This window comes from Phoca vitulina, unplaced genomic scaffold, assembly GCF_004348235.1.
Source record: "Phoca vitulina isolate PV1807 unplaced genomic scaffold, GSC_HSeal_1.0 scaffold15, whole genome shotgun sequence".
NCBI lineage: Eukaryota > Metazoa > Chordata > Mammalia > Carnivora > Phocidae > Phoca > Phoca vitulina.
This window is the reverse complement of record NW_022589718.1, coordinates 30,240,766-30,263,793: the sequence shown is the minus strand read 5'-3', so window position 1 is coordinate 30,263,793 and position 23,028 is coordinate 30,240,766. Positions and strand designations below refer to the sequence as shown.

The window sequence follows — 23,028 nt, the reverse complement described above, 5'->3', positions numbered from 1 at the left end:
AAAAATATTAAGTCTCAGAAGTACTGAGCCTTAATGATTGGATTTGAATCTAACAGTAGATGTAGATTCAGTAGAAATGAATTTCCATCCTAAAAATGCACAAGAGGGGGGAAGTATAAATAGAGATAAAACAGTAATTACCAAATAAACAAAGAAAATCAGTGCAATTTTTAATTTCTCATTTTGGCCAGCTTTGTAATTTTGAATTATTACTCTATCATTCCTATTTTCTCTATTTTTGATACAAACATTTGAAAATATATTTATGAGACCAGGTCTACTTTAATTAGTAAGCTTAATTTGAGACTTATCACAGATGTCATTTGTATGTACTTTTCTGTACCCATTTTAAGAACATCCTTTTAGAATCATGATCAAAGAAAATGCTCAGCATATCTTGATTTTTTTTTTCTCTTTGGATTTACTTCCTTAGCATCATTTTTCTTTTCTTAGGGAAAAAAAGGGACTCTTTATGTACAGTAATACTTTTAAACTTATTTTCCAACAGCTGTGTACATATTATTCTCCCTCTTGAATGAACATATTCCCATTTAACTCAAAATAATCAATTATTTTTAAAAACTAGCAAACTAGAGTTTTATGTAAGGATATAAGCAACATTAGAGAAATAACACAGTAGAGCTGGACTATTTTCAGAAAGCTACTGAATAAAAGGACTAAAATTGTACTGGAATGAAAATAATTCTTAATTTGAGTTCAGAATTTCATAATAAAAATTTGAAAGCATATGTCTTTGTTTCATAACCTGTACAACTATTTTTCTCAGATGGATGAACTCTTTTTTTCCCCACTGGTTACAGGCAGAGTGATCTGCCTTCAACTCAATTTTTGTCAACAATCTAGCTTTTCAATATCATGGCTAGTCAGCATGTTCTTTTTTTTCTTTTCTAGATGGTAGCGATGCTGGCATTTCTAAATCTCCCCAATAAAATTATTTAGAGCTCTAAATATTTGGGAAGAAACTCTGCAAACAACTCAGTGGCCCATTAGTTACTTCCTTCAGCAGATTAGTAAATCCAGCATCTAAAAAAAGGATGTACTTTAGAATCTTACACCAGCATCATTTTGGAATGCAAAAAAAAAAAAAAAAAAAAAGAAAGTCAGGCTTAAATCCTGGATATCCTGGATCTCTCAAAAAGAAAGGCAGGGGGTACATTTTGCGAAATTAGTGTTTACTAAAACTGCGTAGGTTTGTCACTCACTTAAATTTTATGCTCCTAAATTCTTGGGGAAATAGAACATTGTCAAATTGTCCCATCCTAAGAGTACTTTATACTGTACAGTGTCTTGACAGCAAAATAGGAAACAGTGTTAAGAAGGTCACTGAAAATCATTCTGCTATCACTGAAAAGTTTACTCTTTGTTAGCAATGACATGCAGCTACTCGAGTTCTTGCTAACCATGCTTTCAAAGGATGGACAATAAACACCCTTCAGGTTAGTTTAAAGCGCTCGAGCAATCTGCAGAAGAATGGTTGGAGAGTTGACAGTTACACCGTACAGCCTACTAAAAGGCTGTTCTCAAAGCACATCTCCTCTGGTCAGATGTCACAGCCCGAGAAGTTGATGACAACCACAGGGCCCCAGACCTCTTCAGAAAACCAACCCAGTAACAGGAATTTGTACAATGTAATTCCTGGGAACTAAAGAGGACCACATTTCCTCTGTACACCACTTGGCTTCACACCATTGAGCCTTCAGTTGCTTTGACGTGCAAAAAGAAAGCAGATTAACAAAATGGGTCAAATAAGTTCCATTCCTTTTGAGATTTGAGTAGCAAATAGTAGTCTGTATGTTGGCATGGAAATGCATATATACGTCCAGATACAGTTTTACTTGTAGGTAGATACAGATTATCTAGATGATATAGATGCAGACATGGTGTAGGTACAGATCTATACACATGACTGTTCATGTGGGTGTGCAGCATGTGTTGGAGTAGGGAAGGGCCGTAATTCCATGTGCATGGTTGGGAAAGAAAGCTTGGAAACATTGGTAGACTTCACATATTTAATTTTCAAAGGTGACTCAGTCTAAAATTAACATGCCAATAAAGATTACCTATGCTAAAAAAGAAAATCCATGACAAAGGTAGAAACTGACACATCCTGGCTCAGAATAGCATCTTTTAGGTCAATAAACCCAATTCTTTTTCCAAGGTTCCTTACTTTTACTTATTTTTTTTTTCCCCTAGAGAAAGAGAGAGAGAGAGAGAAGGGGGGGAGGGGCAGGGGGAGAGGGAGAGAGAAACTCAAACCTAAGCACTGAGCGCAGAGCCCATGTGGAGCTTGATCTCACAGCCCTGAGATCATGACCTGAGCCAAAACCAAGAGCTGTTGGCTCAACCAACTCTTCCACCCAGGCGCCCTTACTTTTACTTCTTGATTACAAATGTAGCTTGCTTACTGATTTGCTCTTTATTATGGTTTTAATGAACACAGAGAGATCTGTCATAAAAGGGCAGCAATTGGGCCGGTATCAAAATGCTTATATAGCAAAAACAACAACAACAACAACAACAAATCAAAATGCTTATATGACGTTACCAAGTATGCAAGATTATGTCACTTTGCTTTTCGTTTGTCAACTGGGAATATATTTTATTTCTCCTAAAATTTGCTTCATTTGGGTCATTTCCATAGTTAGGGAGCTACCTTATAAGAAAATTAATAATATTGTGAATTGTTAGTCCTCAAATATTTTAGCCACAAAATGTAGTAATACGTTGATAATGAATTTAGATTAAAAATGCTATCATAATTTTTATAATAATTCGTCAGTCCCTTTTCATCATACAATAGTATAAGCTAAGGAATCACATTTTCTTTATAATTCTAATAAGGGCATATTTTAGATTAGTGTATTATTTAAATATGTAAACTGCAAATTGACAACATCTGGTACTTTAATACAAGATGATATGGCACTGATTGTAAGATGAAGGTTAAAGAATTTGACACAGGTTCTTTATGCATTACAAAAATAGCAATAATTAATTCAAAGCTGCAACTTGACTGCATTTTGATGCCCTTTGAACTTTGAAATGAGAAAATCTGTAGTATCTTCCTAATAGGTACACAGAACTAACACAGAAATGAATAATAGAAATAGGATGTGTTTAAAAAATGAAAATGACTACATGAGTTAATACCTTTAGTATTTATAACAAATAAAATATTTTAAGCGGTCACTGAGATATATTATTGACTATTTCACTGCAAACCATGATATTCTATAAAAATTACTTTATTGTGAGCTGTTGTTTGTTGAACAAAGTTCAAAAAACATAACAAGTTATTTGAAAGAGAATTTATATGGTATTAGGCGATGAAACAAACACAAATATATTGGACATGTATAACTGGGAGATAATATTAAAAAATTATCTCTATGTATCTAATGATTTCTTCAAAAGTTTCCAAAATAAGACATAATCAGTTTTAAAAGGTTAATTCAAAATAAGGTAGTAATAAATAATGAAGTTTACTCAGTAATTGGTATTCTATATGTTTGTTAGAAAATGCTCAATATGCATTTTTTAATTTAGCACATTATAAACATGATTACATTTTGTTACTGAGAGATAAAAAAATATACTTAACCTTTTTTATCTACAAGTGAGTGCAAAAAAAAAAAAAAAAAAAAAAACCTGACAACTGCAACAAAAATAGAAAATCATTAAGCTAACATTAAGAAATCAAGTTTTGTGTCCTCAGTGAAGATTCATTACTCCATTCAAGAATACCCTGAAAGAATATATAATGTTTCTTGGTATCTCTGAAATGTTTTTTAAAGTGTATTCCTAAAAGCTTTATGAATAGCAAGGAAATTCATATAAAGGACAAACAATAAGACAATGAATATAGAATTTCATAGTCTTAAAATATTTTTTAGTAATATGAAGCTTGTGGGTCATTTGAGAAGGGGACATAGTCTCATACTTAGAACAGTACATCAGAAGTCATGAATTTTAATTGCAATTTCTATCATCTATGAAATGCCCTCAGACAAACCTCTTTAACTTTTGTTTCTACATAGGGAGAAAATAAAGGTAATAATATTTCCTTCTTATCAAACAAAAATTTTCCAAAGATTCATGGGCTGTGTAAAAAAAAAAAAAAAAAAAGATTTCAAAATCCTAAGGGAAAAGAGTTGTGCCATTTATAACTATAAAATAATATTTCAAATATGAACTATGAATCTTCACTTGTTATGAATTTTAAAATTAATCTCAAAAGAAAAGAGTTTTAGGCAGGGATTTTTTTTTGGTTAAAATGTCATGAACTTGGCAAAAGATTTAGTGTTTTAGGGAAGGACCTATATCAGAATAAATTTTCAGAATTGAAACTTTCTGAATGTCTCTAGGCATTTTAAATAATATAAAAATGTCAGTATCTCAGTATTGTGAATTTTTAGCCCAACACAAAGACAGACTCTGTCACAGAGGATGACATTAACACTAAGGAGGGATAGGTCATCTCCCATGAGCTTTGGGTTTTTCTTCTTCCTCCTGACTTCATTCCACTTTATTCGAAGTGAGCACATATTCCCAGCAAGGTCCTCAGTCGAATCTAAAATTATAGATCAGAGACAGATATTGAATGCTCAGGTATGGGTAAGAGGGCAGAGAGAAAGAGGAAACAAGGTGTAGGTTAATATATTTCACTTATTCTTCAATGTACTTCATATAACTACAGATCTCTTAAAGGGGGAATTTTTAATATTTTTTCATTGAAGAAACTGAAGCAAATAATGCCTAAGTAAATTATTGAGGATCACAGAGATAATGGTCAAGTTGTTATTCACTAACAATTTACTGGCTCTAAATCACTTTTACTTTTAAAGCACCAGCTAGGAAATAGATGAAGCCCCCTAAGACCAGAGTGTTTCATTTGTAGGTAGGAATGATTTAGTTAACTACCAGAGATAAAATCTTTATTTCAACACAAAGAAAAAATTGTGTGTATATATATATATATATATGGTGCTCCTACCTCTATTCACTACATTTCTAAAGCATTCTTGGCCAACTCTTTCTATCTACTGTGTTTCTGAAGCAGACCTGCTCCTTTACATCCTTGACAATGACTTCCTCCAACGTGAGCACATACAGCTTCACTATCTGCCCTGGTAACATTTTCTCTATCTACCTGAAGCAGATAGAATGAAACTGCATACCTGTCCAAAGAGAAAATTACACAGACACATGAGGTAAACTCTATAATACAATTTTGAAACTTATTGGTGTGTTCTAATTTAGCTAAACATGAAAATCGTGTGGGGAATACTTACGTGATTTGTCTGAAAGGAATTGGTTTTTTAAAAAAGTACAATTAGGGGTGCCTGGATGGCTCAGACCTCAGACCTTTGGCTCAGGTCATGATCCCAGGGTCCTCGGATTGAGCCCCATGTTGTGCTCGCCGCTCAGCAGGAAGTCTGCTTCTCCCTCTCCCTCTGCCTCTCCCCTCCTCCCCAGCTTGTGCTCTCTCTCTCTCAATTAAATAAATAAAATCTTTAAAAATAAATAAACAAATACTTTTTAAAAATACAATTACTTCTGTATTTGTCAAAAGAACCATGTTGAAGTTTAAGAGATCTCACTATTCTCACAGCAATGTGAGTATACTTAACAACACTGATTTGTATACTTAAAAATGGTTAAGATGGTAAATTTAATGCTATGTTGATTTTATTTTATCACAAAAAACTGTCGCCAGTAAAACAAACCCACCATGTCCCTTTTTTACCTTAAGGGTATCAATAAGAGCATTATGTCCTGAGTTTATATGCTAACACACAAATTTGTTGTTTCTTGGAACACTTATAAAAATGTAAACAGGATGCATACATTTATATTTCTGTGTACTAGTGACTTAGACGTTTACCCATGAGCTTTTCATGGTTAAGCATTCCAGTTTTTCTAGCTTCACATATTGATACAGTGAAACATCTGAGGAAAATTTTCCAGATAAAAAATTTTGCAAACCCCATCAATTTATACCTACATCTACTGCCCATTCTCCTGGACTATAGATTGATTAAAGAAGATTTATATTTGTCCAAGATTCAGTTAAAGACACTGAAGTACATCATCAAGCATTGATTAAACTTAGCTTTTTATATGAAGAGAATAGCTTTTATAAAGTATATTTTTTCCCTTTTAGCATCACAAAAAAAATAATAAATTTTAATTTTACTTTATATTTAGTATGTTCCCAAATTTTTATAGACACAGTCTTAAGTAAAAGGATGCTTTGGGTCAAACAACCAGGTAAATATAAAAGGCTTAAATGTGAAGACACCCTAAAACTCACCTCACTCAATACCTAGTATTACCTTTTTATCTATCTATCTATTTATTTATTTATTTAAATTTTACCTTTTAGAAAAACCATACCCGAAGGAGCTGAGTGACGGTTCACATTATACAGTAATGGTCTAGTTGATAGCCAAACCAAAATTACAGTGAAAGTATTCTGATCCCCAGACCAGTGTTCTACCTCATATTTTATATAACTTCAGGAAGGTACTGTCATTAAATACAGAATAAAACAGTTTTCAGATTTCAAGGAAATAAGAAAAAAAAAATAGATGTCCTTACTTGTATTGAATCTACCATGATAAAACAAAGATCTTTTTTTTTGAAGAGTCTTTGGAAAACATAAGATTAATTTTTAAATAAACACATATCTGCATTCAAAATATGGAATATGTGAGCAACAACTAAGTATTTAATTCCTTTTTAAATTAATGAAATATGCAGAAAGGAAAGTTTGTTGTTGTTCAATACTGCATCCACATTTTTGTATTATAACTAATTGCAGTATTGCAGTGACTTTTGGTTCTCCAGTCATCACAAGTTCTAATGCTATGTCTCAGCCTCATACATGCAAAAAGTCTTATACAATTTCTTATTCTGTCTGTGATAGATGCGATTAATCCTTATTTTCCAAGGTCATAAAACCTCCAAACTTTGTGAGAATGAAAGAAATAAGAGGTTACCATAAAAGCAGAAGAAGATTCTGCTATGTCTCTTCATTGCAATAATACTGATTTATCAACACAGAAATATACATTTCAGGAGAACGAATATTAACAGGAATATAGAATCTCATTTTATAAGGATAAACTGATCAATTCATCAAGAGGACATGACTGCTAAACGTTTATGCACCTAATAACAGAGCTTCAAAATACAGGAAGCAAAATCTGCTGGAAATGTAAGGGGGAAAAGACAAACTGTAGCTGGAGATTTTAATATAACTTTATGTAAAATTGATGAAACAATAAGAGTAGAAGATCATCATGGTTAGAATACACTTAAACAGCACTACTTAATTTGACATATTTAACATTTATAGACCACTCGAACTAATAGTAGATTACAGGCTCTTTTTAAGTGCACACAGAGCTATTACCAAGACAAACCATACTGTGGGCAACGAAGTAAGTCTCTATAAATTTACATTGATTCCTATCATGCAAAATATGTTCTTTGACCACCTGGAATTAAATTGAAAATCAATAACAGAAAGATATCTGGAAAACTCCCAAATGCACAGAAACCATGTAGATATAAATAAAAAAGAAGTAGAAAGGGAAATTAGAAAGTGTTTTGAGTTTAATGAAAATGAAAAGCAGCATACTGGATTCTGCAGGATGCAGCTAAAGCCACATATACATATATATACTAGAAAGGTGTAAAATCAATGACCTCAGCTTAACCCTTTTTAAAGAAAATCAATAAAATTTTATCTCTTCTATCTACATTGATAGGAAAAAATTAGAATAGGCAGAAATCTCCAATATCAAAAATGAGAGAGGAAACATTACTATGGATACAACAGATATTAAAAGGATGATAAAATGAAATATATATACAATTTTATTCATATAAACTTGACAACTTAGATGAAAAATACAGATCTACTGAAAAGACAAATATACCAAATTCCCTCCCATACCAAAAAGAGTTAGATAACCTGGATAGACCTATATCTATTAAAGACACTGAATTTATAGTTAAAAACCTCTTTACAAAGAAAACCCCAGTGGTATATGGCTTCAAAGGGGAATTCTACCATACTACTCAGCCATAAAAAAGCATGAAATCTTGCCATTTGCAATGACATGGATGGAGCTGGAGACTATAATGCTAAACCACATAAGCCAGAGAAAGAAAAATACCATATGATTTCACTCATATGTGGAATTTAAGAAACAAAACAAATGAGCAAAGAAAAAAAAAAAAGAAAGAAAGAGAGACAAACCTGGAAACAGACTCTTAGCCATAGAGAACCAACAGATGGTTACCAGAGGGGATGGGGTTTGGGGGACCAGTGAAGCAGGTGAAGGGATTAAGACTATACTTACCTTGATGAGCACTGAGTAAAGTATTGAATTGTTAAATCAGGATATTGTATACCTGGAATCAATATAACACTATATGTTAACTATACTGGATGTAAAATATTTAAAAAGGTGAATTCTATTAAATATTTAAGAAAAAATAACTTATTCTACTCAAACTTTGCAATAACCTGAAGAGGAGAAAATGCATTTTAATTTATTCTTTAAGGCCAGGAATACCATGTATGAAAAGCAGCCAAATATATAGAAGTAACAAAAACTACAGACTAATATCCCTTATGAAAATAGATGCAAGATTATCTTCCAATTCATGAATAGATCTGACACAATTCCAATTAAAATACCAACAGCGTTTGTTTGTTTTTAGGAATTGACAAACTGCTTCTAAAATTCATATGGAAATTTCCTAGAATGGCCAAAATAATTTTAGAAAAGAAGAATGAATGATCTATGTACTGTGTTATTGGCAAAAACATGTACAAATACATTAATAGAACAGAATAGATAGTCTAGAAATGTATATGTATGTATATATAGACAGTTTTTTTTGTATATATATATATATAGTGTTGTTTTTAGCAAAAGTGCAAAGGCACACCAATAAAGAAAGAATATTATTTTCAACAAATGTTATAGAAACAATTGAATATCCATAGTTAAAAAATTAAGGAATGTTGGTCCTTACCTCATGCTATATAAAAACTAGCTCAAAATATATTGTGGATCAAAATTTAAAATTTAGAATTCTACATTCTTATATAAGATAAAGCCTTTGCAACATCAGTTTGGCAAATATTTCTTATATATATAACACTAAAAGCATGATTCTTAATAAATCAAATTAATATATTCAATTTCATCAAAATTAAAAACTTTTGTTTTCTGAAAACCCATTGTTAAGAGAAAGAAAAGGCTAACCACGTTCTTCAGAGAAATATTTGCAAAACTGGTATCTCATAAAGGACCTGAAGACATAATCTATAAAAATATTCTCATTAATTAGAATAAAAGCATCCTAATAAAAAATTGGACCATAGAATTTGAAGAAAAAAAAGATGAAAGACTTAAAAAGACCTTTCCTTAAAGAAGATATAAAGAAAACAAGTACATAAAATGATGCTCAATATCATTACTTATAAGGGAAATGCAAATTAAAAACAAAATGAGGAATCACTATATACTTATTTGAAGCCTGCTTCTCCCTCTCCCACTCCCCCTGCTTGTGTTCCCTCTCTCGCTGTGTGTCTCTCTGTCAAATAAATACATAAAATCTTGAATGACTATAATTAAACAGATTAACAATAACAACTATTGGGAAGGTGTAGAGGATTTCAAACTTCCATAAACTGTCCAGGTGTAGGTAAAATGATAAAGCCACTTTGGAAAACAGTTTGGTAGTTTCTAAAAAGTTAAAACACATGCCCCATGAGATGCAGCCATTAAAGTTTCAGATAAAATTTTTCCCAAAATAAATAAAAGCATATGCATAAAAATGTTATTTGTGAATATTCATAAGAGCTTTATTTGTAATAGCCAAAATCCTGAAACAACAAAATACCAATCTATAGGAGAATGGATAAACAAAACAGTAGTGTACTCTGTACAATGGGATACTATTCAGAAACAAAATGAATGAATTATTGATATACCAACAACATGAATGAATAACAAAATAACTACGCTAAGTTGAAAGAATCTAACCAAAGTGCACATACTGTATGATTCCACTGATAAAAAAAAAGTTCAGAAAATGTGACTTCTGACTTCGGGTTCCACATGTAAAGAGCTTGGAAGTCATCACTTTGTCCTAATGACAAGTAAAATGCTGAAAAGACTGGAAAATTAACAACTTTACCTGGGTGCATGAGAGATGCCCCTAATGATTGGAGACATAGGCAATTATAGGGAGTTGAGCCTTCCCAGAACAGACTCATGAGGGGAAACCACTACAGCAACCAGGTCCATGGTAGGTAAACCTGAACTGTAGTTGACAAATTGCTGGGGGCTCAGTGTAGACAAGCCTAAGAGTTACAAACGCCAGGGGGATTCATTCATGGGGTGGTGGGGGACAGGGGTACAATATAGTAAGGTTTACCTCCAGGATCTTGACCAGGTCCCTACAGTGAGTATCAGAGGAAAACGTCCTTCCTGCTTCTGGCAAGGGGAGGGAAAATGAACCACTCTGAAATATGCCAGAACACTGTTCTTCTGAACAAGGCAAGCCCTCAGGAGAAACCTGTTAACCAGAGCCTGACCTGCTGGAGTGTTCTCAGAGCCTAAGTGCCCCAGAGGAAGGGAGATACCCAACTCCAGTCAGTTCTGGCCTTCCACACGGGAGAAGGGAAATATGCAGCTCTAGCCATCTCTGGAGCCATCTTGTCCCCCCTCAGGAGAGAGAAGAACACTAAGAAGCTCTTGTGAAGCTCCCAGTCCAGAGGCACAGGCTCACTCTAAGACTGAGACCTGGTCACAGGCCTGTAGAATGCTTCCCCTGCCCCCACAGCTCACCACCACATTACTAAAGGCCTATTTGTGGCAGTTCCTTTTACCTGGTACCACATGTCTGGCTATCAAGAAAAAAATGTCACAGCCTAGTAAAAGTCAAACAACACAATGTGAGAGAGAGAGCAAGCATTAGAACCAGACATGGCAGGGATGTTGAAATGATCAGACCGAGAATTTAAAACAGCTATGATAAATATGCTTAGGGCTCTAAGGGCTACCGTAGACAGCACGCAGAAACAGTTGAGCAATGTAAGCAGAGACACGGAAATCGCAAGAAAGAACAAAACAACAACAAAAAATCCTGGAGATAAAAAAAAATTGTAACTTAAATGAAGACGGCCTCTGATGGGCTTAATAATGGACTGGAGGTGGTTGGTGATGGAATCTCTGAGCTCAAAGATATATTATCAGAATTCTTGAAAACAAAAAACAAAGTAAAAAGGACTGGGTTAAAAACAAAACAAAACAAACAAAACAAACAAACAAACAAAAAAACCCGGCACAGAACTTTCAAGGACCATGGAGCAACTAGAAAAGGTGTAACATGCTTTCAATGGGAATACAAGGAGAAAAAAGAAAGAAAGGAACAGAAGAAATATTCAAAAGAATAATGGCTGAAAAATTTCCCAAATTAATATGAGACACCAAACCACATATCCAAGAAGCTCAGAGAACACCATACAGGATAAATATTAAAGAAAACCTACTTAGGCATGTCATTTTCAAACTGCAGAATATCAAAAATAAAGGAAAAATTCTGAACAAAGCCAGAGGGAAAAAAAATACCATATTTTTAGAGAAACAAAGCTAAGAATTAAATCTAACTTCTCCTCGAAAACCATGTAAGCAAGAAGAAATTAGAGTGAAATAATAAAATGTTGAGAGAAAAAAAAACAAGTAGAATTCTCTACCCTGCAAAATTATCCTTTAAAAGTGAAAGAGAATTGAAGACTTTTTCATACAAACAAAAATGGAGGGAATTCATTGCCAGTATACCTGCTTTGCAAGAAGTGTCAAAAGACACCTAGAACTAATATAACACTGTATTTTAACTACACTGGAATTTTAAAAAAAAGGTGTTAAAAAGAAGTTCTTTAAAGAGAAGGAAAATAATATGTCAGACTGTTGAGTCTACATAAAAAAGGGAAGATCATCACAGAAAGAATACATGAAAATACAATAAGAACATTTATTTTTTTATTCTTAATTGACAGACTGCAATTTGTTCAAAATAATACGAATGTATTTGATTGTGTATGTGTATGTATATGTCTTATGCATATGCATATATGCTCATGTATAGTCATATATAAGTGACGTGAGTGATAGCAATGATACGTTGATTGGGAGGGAAGAATTAGGATTATTTTATTATAAGAAATAATACTTGTAAAGTGGTAAAGTGTTATTTGAAAGTGGACTTGGATTAGTACCAAAAGTGTTTAAAAACTCAAGGGTAACCACTAAAATAATTTAAAAAAAAAAAGAAATATAACTAATATGCTAAGGAGAGAAAATTGAATCATATAAAATGCCCAGTTGAAACTGCAAAAGGCAAAAAGGAGAGGAAGACAAAATGGAACAAAAATAAGGGTGACCAATAGAAAACAGAAACATACATGATAGATATTAATTCAGCTATATTCAGTTTGAACATCAACGATCTAAATGCTCAGATTGAGACAGATTTTCAGAATGGATCAAAAAACATGACCCAACTATATGTCTTCTACAAGAAACCCACTTAAATATAGAGACACTTGTAGATTAAAAGTAAATGGAAGGAGAAAAACATGCATCTGAATACTAATCAAAGAAGGCAAGAGTAGCTACGTTAATTTAAGGCAGATCCTGTTTCAAAGCAAGTAAAGTTATCAAGAATAACAACAAATGTTGGCAAGGATGTGGAGAAAGGGGAACCCTCTTACACTGTTGGTGGGAATGCAAGCCACTCTGGAAAACAGTATGGAGGTTCCTCAAGATGTTAAAAATAGAGCTACCCTACAAACCAGCAATTGCACTACTAGGCATTTACCCCAAAGATACAGATGTAGTGAAAAGAAGGGGCACATGCACCCCAATGTTCAGAGCAGCAATGTCCACAATAGCCAAACTGTGGAAGGAACCGTGATGTTCTTCAACAGATGAATGGATAAAGAAGATGTGGTCCATATATACAATGGAATATTAATCAGCCATCAGAAAGGATGAATACCTACCATTTGTATTGACATGGATGGAACTGGAGGGGATTATGCTAAGTGAAATAAGTCAAGCAGAGAAAGACAATTATCACAGGGTTTCACTCATATGTGAAAAATAATGTATAGTGCAGAGGACAAAAGGAGAAGGGAGGGAAAACTGAAGGGGGAGAAATCAGAGAGGGAGACAAACCATGAGAGACTCTGGACTCCAGGAACCAAAATGCGGGTTACAGAATGGAGGGGGATGGGGAGGTGGGGTAGCCGGGTGATGGGTATTGAGGGGGCATGTGTTGTGATGAGCACTGGGTGTTATATGCAAGTAATGAATCATTAAACACTACATCAAAAACTAATGATGTACTATACAACAGCTAAATGAACATTAAAAAAATAAGAAGAATAAAGAAAGAAATTCCATAATGGTAAAGAGGTCGGTTTTCCATTAAATTTTGCATGAGATCAGGAGAGTTGGGATGGAAGTGATGAATATGTTCATTGTCTTGATTGGTGTGATTGTTTCATGGGTATATATATATTTGTGAAAACGTATCAGATTTGTCACTTTAAAGATTTTATTTTATTTATTTATTTGAGAGAGAGAGAGAGACAGCACAAGAGGGTGTAGGGTCAGAGGGAGAAGCAGATTCCCTGCCGAGCAGGAAGCCTGATGCGGGACTAGATCCTGGGACTCGGGGATCATGACCTGAGCCGAAGACAGTCGCTTAACCAACTGAGCCATCACGCGCCCCAGATTTGTCACTTTAAATATGCGCTATTTATTGTAAGCCAATTAATTGTCTCTCAATAAGTCTTTTTTAAAACTTTCTATATTCTTCCAAAATTATTCTAAATGTTATCAAAAGCAAAACAAAGTGAAGAATATTTTTTAATCCACATACTAAGTTATCCAGTTTGTTAGAACACAGAAAAAGATAACCTGCTTTTTCTACATTCATTTTTAAAAACAAAGAAAGCAAATTCTTTGCAATGCAAAATCTTAGCCATTACTAAGACAAAGTCAGTTTCAGTATATTATATATACCCCAAGGAAAGACTGTATATTTCAGATTTTTACTTTGATGTGTAACATACAGTGCCTGTATTATTTTATTGTTTATCTTCATATTATAATATTGTGGCTAAGAAGAAAAATCTAGACAGTCTGAATACAAATCTTAAATCTATTAGTAAACCTAAATATCTGTTTTCCTCACAGGTAAATTGAGTAATAACAATACTTACAGGCTTTTTCTGAAGATCGAGTTGATACATATAACTTAAATGAGTTTCTGACACAATGTAGATAGCTAAAAAAGTAAGTCAATATTGCTAATATTAGAGAATTTTATTTCCTATTCATTCTGTCTATTCAAATGTCATTGTTTATATAATTAGTTAAAATAATTATTCATATTCTGCTTATCTTCTGTAATCACTTGCATTTATTATTTTGAAAAGCAGTATAAATTTTGGGAAATGTAATTTAAAATGTTAGAAACTAATTTACAATAGATTTTTAGTGAATTAAATGCTAAGATCATCAAACATTTTTATTAGGGCAGAAACATCACATGGCTAAATATCATTCTATGTCAAGACAAAATAAAATATGAAACATCTTTAAAGTTTTATATACACTAAATTTAAATAGATAAAACTGTTCTTTGATTTATTTTCTAAAATTAGAGTAAGTGCATTTGTTCACTTCTATATCTACCATTTTGTACATGATTTTTTTTATTTTATTATAATTAAAAAGCAGAAAAACAATAATGTTGGCAGTTATTAATGCTTTAGTAGCACTTACTAGTTGTAGGCACTAATTTACATTCTTTACATATATTTACTAATTTAATCTTTGTAACAGTCCTGAGAGTTATGTATGTTATTATCCCCACTTTACACTAGAGGATACTGAGAGGCAAATAGGTTGAATGAGATGTCTAAGATCACACAGCTAGGCAGCGTTAGGATTTGACAAATCATCCTCACACATCATTACTTCCTGACATTTCTTCATACACCTTGTCACAAAGAGTATACTATGCCCTGTCACAGTCCATCTATACAAATACTTGTCTAACCATCTATTTGTTTCAATATCTCTATCAACATTTCACTCATTTATTTCAAATCATAAATTCAGTAACTGTCAACAATATTCTTGACAATATATGAACCGTATCTGTGTTTATCCATGACTCTATCTAGCATTTTCACAACATTTGAATATAGTAGTAAATATGTGCAATGTGTAAAGCCACCCAGGTGCCTTCAAACAAATTTCTAAATTGAAGGGACACTGTGGGGATATTTTTAATTTTTGAGGGGAAAAAACAGCATTTTTGGACACAAAGGATTACTGTTATGTCTGTGTACTTAACTACTTACTCAATAGAATTATTAAATATTTATTTTGGGGGGTGCCTGGGTGGCTCAGTCACTAGGTGTCTGCCTTCAGCTCAGGTAATCCCAGGGTCCTGGGATAGAGCCCCACCTCAGGCTCCCTGCTCAGCGGGAAGCCTGCTTCTCCCTCTCCCACTCCCCCTGCTTGTGTTCCCTCTCTCGCTGTCTTTCTCTGTCAAATAAATAAATAAAATCTTTTTTTTTTTAAAAAGTATTTATTTTGGCTTACAGATGCTTTGAAAAATTATCAAAATGCTAAGAGTACTGTGGACCAAGGAAATAGGAAGACCTTTGTTCTAGAATTTCCTATATTTTAAAGATTTTATTTTATTTATTTATTTGAGAGAGAGAGAGAGCACAAGAGGGGGTAGGCTCAGAGGGAGAAACAGATTCCCTGCCGAGCAGGGAGCCCGATGTGGGACTCCATAAAATAAAATAAAATCTTTTCTATTGAAATTTTAGCTTATAATGGAAATTATAGGGCTGATTTGCTTTGAGATTGCTAAACCAGAATCTGGCCTATGTATAGTGAGAATTTATCTAAAGGTAACACGAATTTTAATATGTTGTCCCAATCACCATGCTCTATTTCCCAAGCAGGTCTATATCATTAGAGAAAAAGAAAAAAGAAATTAATTGTCTCCTTCTACAGTCTATCTGTTTATTTTATGTCAACAAAGGGTAAGAGATCAGACATCACTTTTTAACATTTACTTGTGCATGGTATTTATTAAAAATTCTCCCCCAATAGCTTCCAGTATCTTCCTAGGCTAATCTTCTCTTTTCACATTTTTTGTTTGTTTTTCCTATATGTTTGTACCATGCATTTATCCAGATGTTTTGGTTAGCATTAATAGCTATTCTTTCAAAGAGAAAATATTTCTTACAGAATATATTTTCATATTCAGCACTAGAGAAATAAACTAACCAACTCTGTGACAAAGCATACAAGCTAGAGTAATATACCTTGTCAATGAAATTAAAAAATCATCATATTATCAGACCCATCTCTAATTACAAAGATTTCTTCTGAGAACCTAATGTTTCTTAGAGAACTATCATCTCCTCTTGTATTTTCAATAAATCTCAGATGTATCTTTAGCTGCATATAATTATGTGACTTCTTAAAGTGTTTGAAACAGAATCCAGATGAATTAAGTCTCTTAAAGCATAATGATACAAGAGCAAAGTGCTAAGAGGCTCCCATATGGTACCTACCATGACAACCACCATCTTTTAATGCTGAAATCCAGCTTTTTGAGAGTAGCTACTTTTCAGTTCCATGGGGTGAAACTCAATTTGTATCACAGTGCTGTGAAGGAGAATTTCAATGCCCTATTGAGTACTAAGTCTTTTTGTTAGTTTGTTTGCTTGTTTGCAAATAATCTTTAGACTGACATAATGACACATGCAATAAGATTTCCTGAATTGAAAATTTTGCTTCTCTCTGGAAATGATGAGACTGGGAGGGAAAAAAAAAAAAGCATTTGGAGTAAAACGAATACAAAACAGCCAGGTCATCTCTGCAATCAGGGATATACAGGGCTATTACTGCAGAGTGTGAACGGTATATCCAAAAAAGAGATTTAAAAGTCCTATCTTGAAATTGTGGAAGAAAATGCTGCTATTTGGTGAGAATATAAATCACTTAAGAGAGAGAACTGAAAAGTAAACGTTCTAGGAAAGAGGGACAATTTCTGAGCACTAACCTAATTTTAAAGTCATAACATAGTTACTTAAAAGAAGCGGTTAGAAAGAAATTACTAGAAATCAGAAAAAGAAAATATTAAGATAAAAACTTACTGTCAGATTCCATTTTTTAAAAAGTTAAAGTAAAATAAATCCATGCATACATAAATGTTAAAATTTTAATATCTTAATATAAGGAGCTCAAACATATATATGGTGGTTGTGTTTGATTTTTAGGGATGGTATATAGAAGAAATAAAGCTTTTACTTTTTAATTTAATCTTTGCTATTCTTTGGATTGTTTTTTAAGATTTATTTATTTATTTCAGAGAGGGAGGGAGAGAGTGTGTGTGCACAGGTGGGGGAGGGGCAGAGGGAGAGGGAGAGAGGAAGCAGACTCCCCACTGAGTGTGGAGACTGAAGCAGGGCTCAATCTCAGGACCCTGAGATCTTGACCCTGAGCTGAAATCAAGAGTCGGGCACTTTAACCAAATGAGCCACCCAGGGGCCCCTATTCTTTGGATTTTTTGAAGAAGAGTAATGGTTTTAATGTCTACAGATTTTCAGGACTGTTTGATTTTGATTCATCTATGTATCCATCTTAATCTTTACTAAATCTAAAATAATTATATGTATAAAAATCATAACATCACATAAAAAAATCTAGTGGGATTAATTTCTTAAAACTTTCTTTGCAAATGTATGCAATTATTGTAAAATTTATATGTATCTGTACTTATATAAAGATATCTTATTTCATTTTTTTCAAATATATTTGCCTTTATAAACATAAAGTAATCCCTTTTCTCTATTAAATGCTTTCTTTTTTTTTTCTTTTTTTTATTTTAAATCCAATTAGCCAACATATAGCACATCATTAGTTTTTGGTATAATGTTCAATGATTCATTAGTTGCAAATAACACCCAGTGCTCATCACATCACGTGCCCTCCTTAATGCCCATCACCCAGTTACCCCATCCCCCACCCACCGCCCTTTCCACAAGCCTTAGTTTGTTTCCCAGAGTCAGAAGTCTCATATGGTTTGCCTCTGTCTCTGGTTTCCCCACCTTCAGTTTTCCCTCCTTTCCTCTTTTGTCTCTGCACTATACCTATGTTCCACATATGAGTGAAACCCTGTGGTAATTGTCTTTCTCTGCTTGACTTATTTCACTTAGCATAATCCCCTCCAGATCCATTCATGTCAATGCAAATGGTAGGTATTCATCCTTTCTGATGGTTGTCATATTCCATTGTATATATGAACTACATCTTCTTTATCCATTCATCTGTTGAAGGTCATCATGGCTCCTTCCACAGTTTGGTTATTGTGGACATTGCTGCTGTGAACATTGGGGTACATGTACCCCTTCTTTTCACTACATCTGTATCTTTGGGGTAAATACCTAGTAGTGCAATTGCTGGGTCATAGAGTAGCTCTATTTTTAACATCTTGAGGACCCTCCATACTGTTTTCCAGAGTGGCTGTACCAGCTTGCATTCCCACCAACAGTGTAAGAGTGTTCCCCTTTCTCCACAACCTCACCAACATTTGTTGTTCCCTGTCTTCTTAATTTTAGCCATCCTGACTGGTGTGAGGTGTTATCTCATTGTGGTTTTGATTTGGATTTCCCTGATGCCAAGTGATGTTGAGCATTTTTTCATGTGTCTGTTAGCCATTTGTATGTCTTCTTTGGAGAAATGCCTGTTCCTGTCTCTGCCCATTTGTTTTTTGGGTATTAAATGCTTTCAAATTGAATTATATTTATTCTAAAATATGTATCTGTATCTGTTTGTTTTATTTAATATTTTACCACTTGAGTTCTAATTTTACTTCCTACTATTTTTCATTCTAATTCTCACTGACAACTAGCTTTTTTTAACCTAGTTTTAGAATTTGTGTCTTCTAATTGGAGAATTTAGCCCATCAAATTGACTTTTATAATTGATATATTTTTATATCATTATTATCATATTCTATTATTTTCTTAATGCTATATGTATTTATTTCATTTTCTTTGTTGTAGTTATTTGTTGTTCTTTTTTTTTTTTTTAAGATTTTATTTATTTATTTGACAGAGAGAGAGATAGCAAGAGCAGGAACACAAGCAGGGGGAGTGGGAGAGGGAGAAGAAGTCTTCCCAGCGAGTAGGGAACCCAATGCAGGGTTCAATCCCAGAACCCTGGGATCATGACCTGAGCCAAAGGCAGACACTTAATGACTGAGCCACCCAGGCACCCCTATTTGTTGTTCTTGTATACTATTCATTCTTCTTGTCTGCTTTAGTTTAATAAAATTCATACTTAAATAAAGATTGTCTCCCAGTGCCAAGGAATAAACAAGGTCCGATTATTTTTATTCTTTATTTCTTATTTGAAGCAAGAAAAATGTCCAGCCTTAGTCCACCAATAATCTTCACCCTTCCCAATCATACTCTTATAAATATAATACAATTTTATCAAGTTTAATATTTTTTAAAAAACTAATATTATTTATTTTCCAGAAATTATTATTTGCCTTCAGTACCTTATTTTAAGTCATAATCATAACAGGCATTATACTTTACTCCTTTACTACTATGAAATTTTCTTCTTGAGTCCTATGTTTTGATTAGTTTCTTAAAGATTAGTGTTTGTCCCATTGGTAAAACCTATCTTGTTGACAAGATCACCTGCAGAAAACGGCAGTTCCCAGAGGGCTAACTGTACCTTCAACTCTTTTCCACCCCAGAAAGCATAATGAGAATACAAATTATTTTAGTAATGCCAGCACAACTATAAGTTACTTCTTTTTTTTTTTTTTTTAGCCTTGGAATTATAAACACCCTACTCTATCTATTGATGTTGTTTTTCATTGTTTCTGTCTAAAATAACAATTTTGATTAATTGCATGTTTGTTCTCTATTTCCCTTCTTCCCTCTCTCTTCTCACTTCTCTCTCTCCTTTCTCTCCCCATCATCATTCCTCTCTCTGATTTATCTAATCATATTTCCTTCATATTTTGAATTTCTGATATTTGCTCTTTATAAGAAACCAAAGAAAAAAAATTTTCTCCAGCCAATAATAGTTCTGTACGACCTGCAAATGAATATTAATTGTTTTTCTGCTTCAATTTCTTTCTTATTTCTGCTATCTCGTTGTTAATGGTTGCCTCTGAAAAAGTCATCCTTTTTTTTGACTCTGCTGTTATTTCACAGAAATCACTCCTATTTGCATCTTTTTCTTAACAAATCAAGCAGATTTTAGTATATATCTTTCTGATGCTATTAGTAGGTCATTGTAAATGTTGTGCTGCTTTGTGTCTGTCCAGCACTAGCATTTGGTGCTTCTATAAGGCGGCCCAAAGCCCTTAATATTGCTATCTGCTTTCAGGGACAGCTGCTTCCTCCTCCATAGAATGAAACTCCAGGTCATTTAGATGGGACTACACCTCACTTTAAATGTGACACTTAACACATTTCTATGTAATAGAAGTGTTCTGGGAAAATTTTGGTACTTTCCTTCTCTGATTATCTGACATAACTAGAGATTTGGAGTTTTTCTCTGAATAGGTTACACACCAGTGATAAAAACTACATACCCATCCCAAATCTCCTAACTATTTCCTGTTTGGGATTTTCCTGCTTGAATTTGGGGGTTGAGAATAAAACAGATATATTTCCTTCTATATTTTTTATTTACAAATCAAGATTTTATTCACACAGCCTTGTATTTGGATCACAGCTACTGATTTTTCCTGTCAATAAAGTGAATTTCACTTAAGATTAGCTTTAGAAGATTGGAATTAATAAGGCAGAAAAGTTAAGAACATGAGTGCTTAATTCAAGAATGTGCTTGTCACTCCCTCCCCATCAATTAAGATATAATCTAGAAATTTTGCTAGCCTCTTCATCAAAGCACTGTGGTGTAGTAAAGACCAAAAAATTTGAATCAAAGAGACTTGAGTTCTAGAGTTGGCTCTGAATATATTTGCTATATGATTTTAGACCTTAATGACCTTTAATTTATTCTTTTTCTCTCTCATAGAAATGTGTATTTTTATGCTAGAAAATCATGTAAGTACTTAGAGTATTAACACTCAATCCTCGCTATTATTAACTAACACTGGTTATATAATGTTGTGCATCTTGATGTATACTTTAATGGAACATTTGAAGAAGACTTTATACATATGCCTAGTGGATCACCATTTTAAGAGAGGAGCTAGGAGTCATATATAATGGTATGCTTTAATTTATTTCAGTGTCATAATGCTGTATCATATTCAAATGAAACAATTTTACAAGTGATCAGATAAATTCAGTCAAGTGTGAGTATATGAGTTGAGGTTTCTCTTTAAAGTAGTGAATGAATAAATGTGATATATTTTTAACAATCTTGTATAAACATTAACTTTCATCAATAGGTATTATTGGAATTATGATTAAGTTTATAATGGATTAGCTGGAGGAAATAAATGTAGAAGATTCCAAACCTGTGAATACATATTATATTCCACCTCCAGTATTTTGAATTGTGAGAGTATATATGTGTAGGGGTTAATATGTGTGTGTGTGTGTGTTTGTATATATATGTGTATGTAGGTGTGTGTGCATATATCTACATTATATATATATACATACATATATATATATATATATATATATATATATATATATATATATATATATATACATATATATATCAAATATCCACTGTGTATAGTGGGGGAAAGCTGAGAAAGGAGTTGTAAAAAAGTTTAAGTTTTTGAAAATGAATAATACTGAGAGAAATTAATTAAAATATATATTGCTTGTCAGTAGAAAAGCAACAGTAAATGCTTTAACTTAAATATAACTCAATATGCTTTAAGGCTTTGTGGATGCATTTAATGTGAAGGCAAGCATGTGAAATCATGTTTTGTACACCTTATATTTGTAGAGGTTTTATTTTTGCAGTTGGGTAAATCAGTTGTGATTATTATAGTTTACTGCTATATTTGCCAGAGTTGACATAGTACTAGATTATAATGGAATTAGTTTCTTCCAAGCCTTATGGTTGAAATCCCAGTAGCCATTACAGATATATACTGAGCCCTTTTATTTATTTATTTATTTTTTTATTTTTTTATTTATTTGCGAGAGAGAGAATGAGAGACAGAGAGCATGAGAGGGAGGAGGGTCAGAGGGAGAAGCAGACTCCCTGCTGAGCAGGGAGCCCGATGCGGGACTCGATCCCGGGACTCCAGGATCATGACCCGAGCCGAAGGCAGTCGCCCAACCAACTGAGCCACCCAGGTGCCCTATACTGAGCCCTTTTAGACTGTTGATGAAGAAGCTATGTGGGTTGCATCATCACAATCAGTGATAAATATGAAATATGGTAATATATTTTTACTGAAAATTCTTTATTAAAATGACTAATGTATATACACATATATTTGTGTATGTATGCATAAAAATTCATGTGCACAGTAATACATACTAGCTTTTTTCTAAATATTAAGAATATGTGGAAGTCCCAGTGAAGACATATTCAGGGACATACCTCCTGTCACAGTCCCAGATCCTGTAAAGGTGAACCCTCTGGGGCTGGCTGGGGAGAGGAGGAAAGTTTATTGCAGAAGGAACTGTCTGAGGGAGCATAGGATTTCTAGACATGGGAAAGAGAGAAATAATCATTTCTTGAGAATCAGTTAATTTTTTTTCCATCTGAACAAAGAACAAGACAAATATATCACAACTCTCAGAAAACATCAAAAAGGGAATTTTCTAGCTGCTCAAATTAGCATAGAATCATTTCAGCTATTCCAAATAAAGTTTTATTTTTTCTAAGATTTTATTTATTTATTTATTTA

General features: G+C 33.3%; 1 non-coding gene across 1 annotated transcript; it reads left to right on the top strand.

Annotated features, from left to right (window-relative positions):
• The first annotated feature begins 22,689 nt into the window (after positions 1-22,689).
• LOC116638078 lies at positions 22,690-22,813 on the top strand. The gene has a single exon (XR_004300619.1). It is a non-coding gene; the product is annotated as a small nucleolar RNA SNORD22 (small nucleolar RNA).
• Positions 22,814-23,028: the final 215 nt, after the last annotated feature.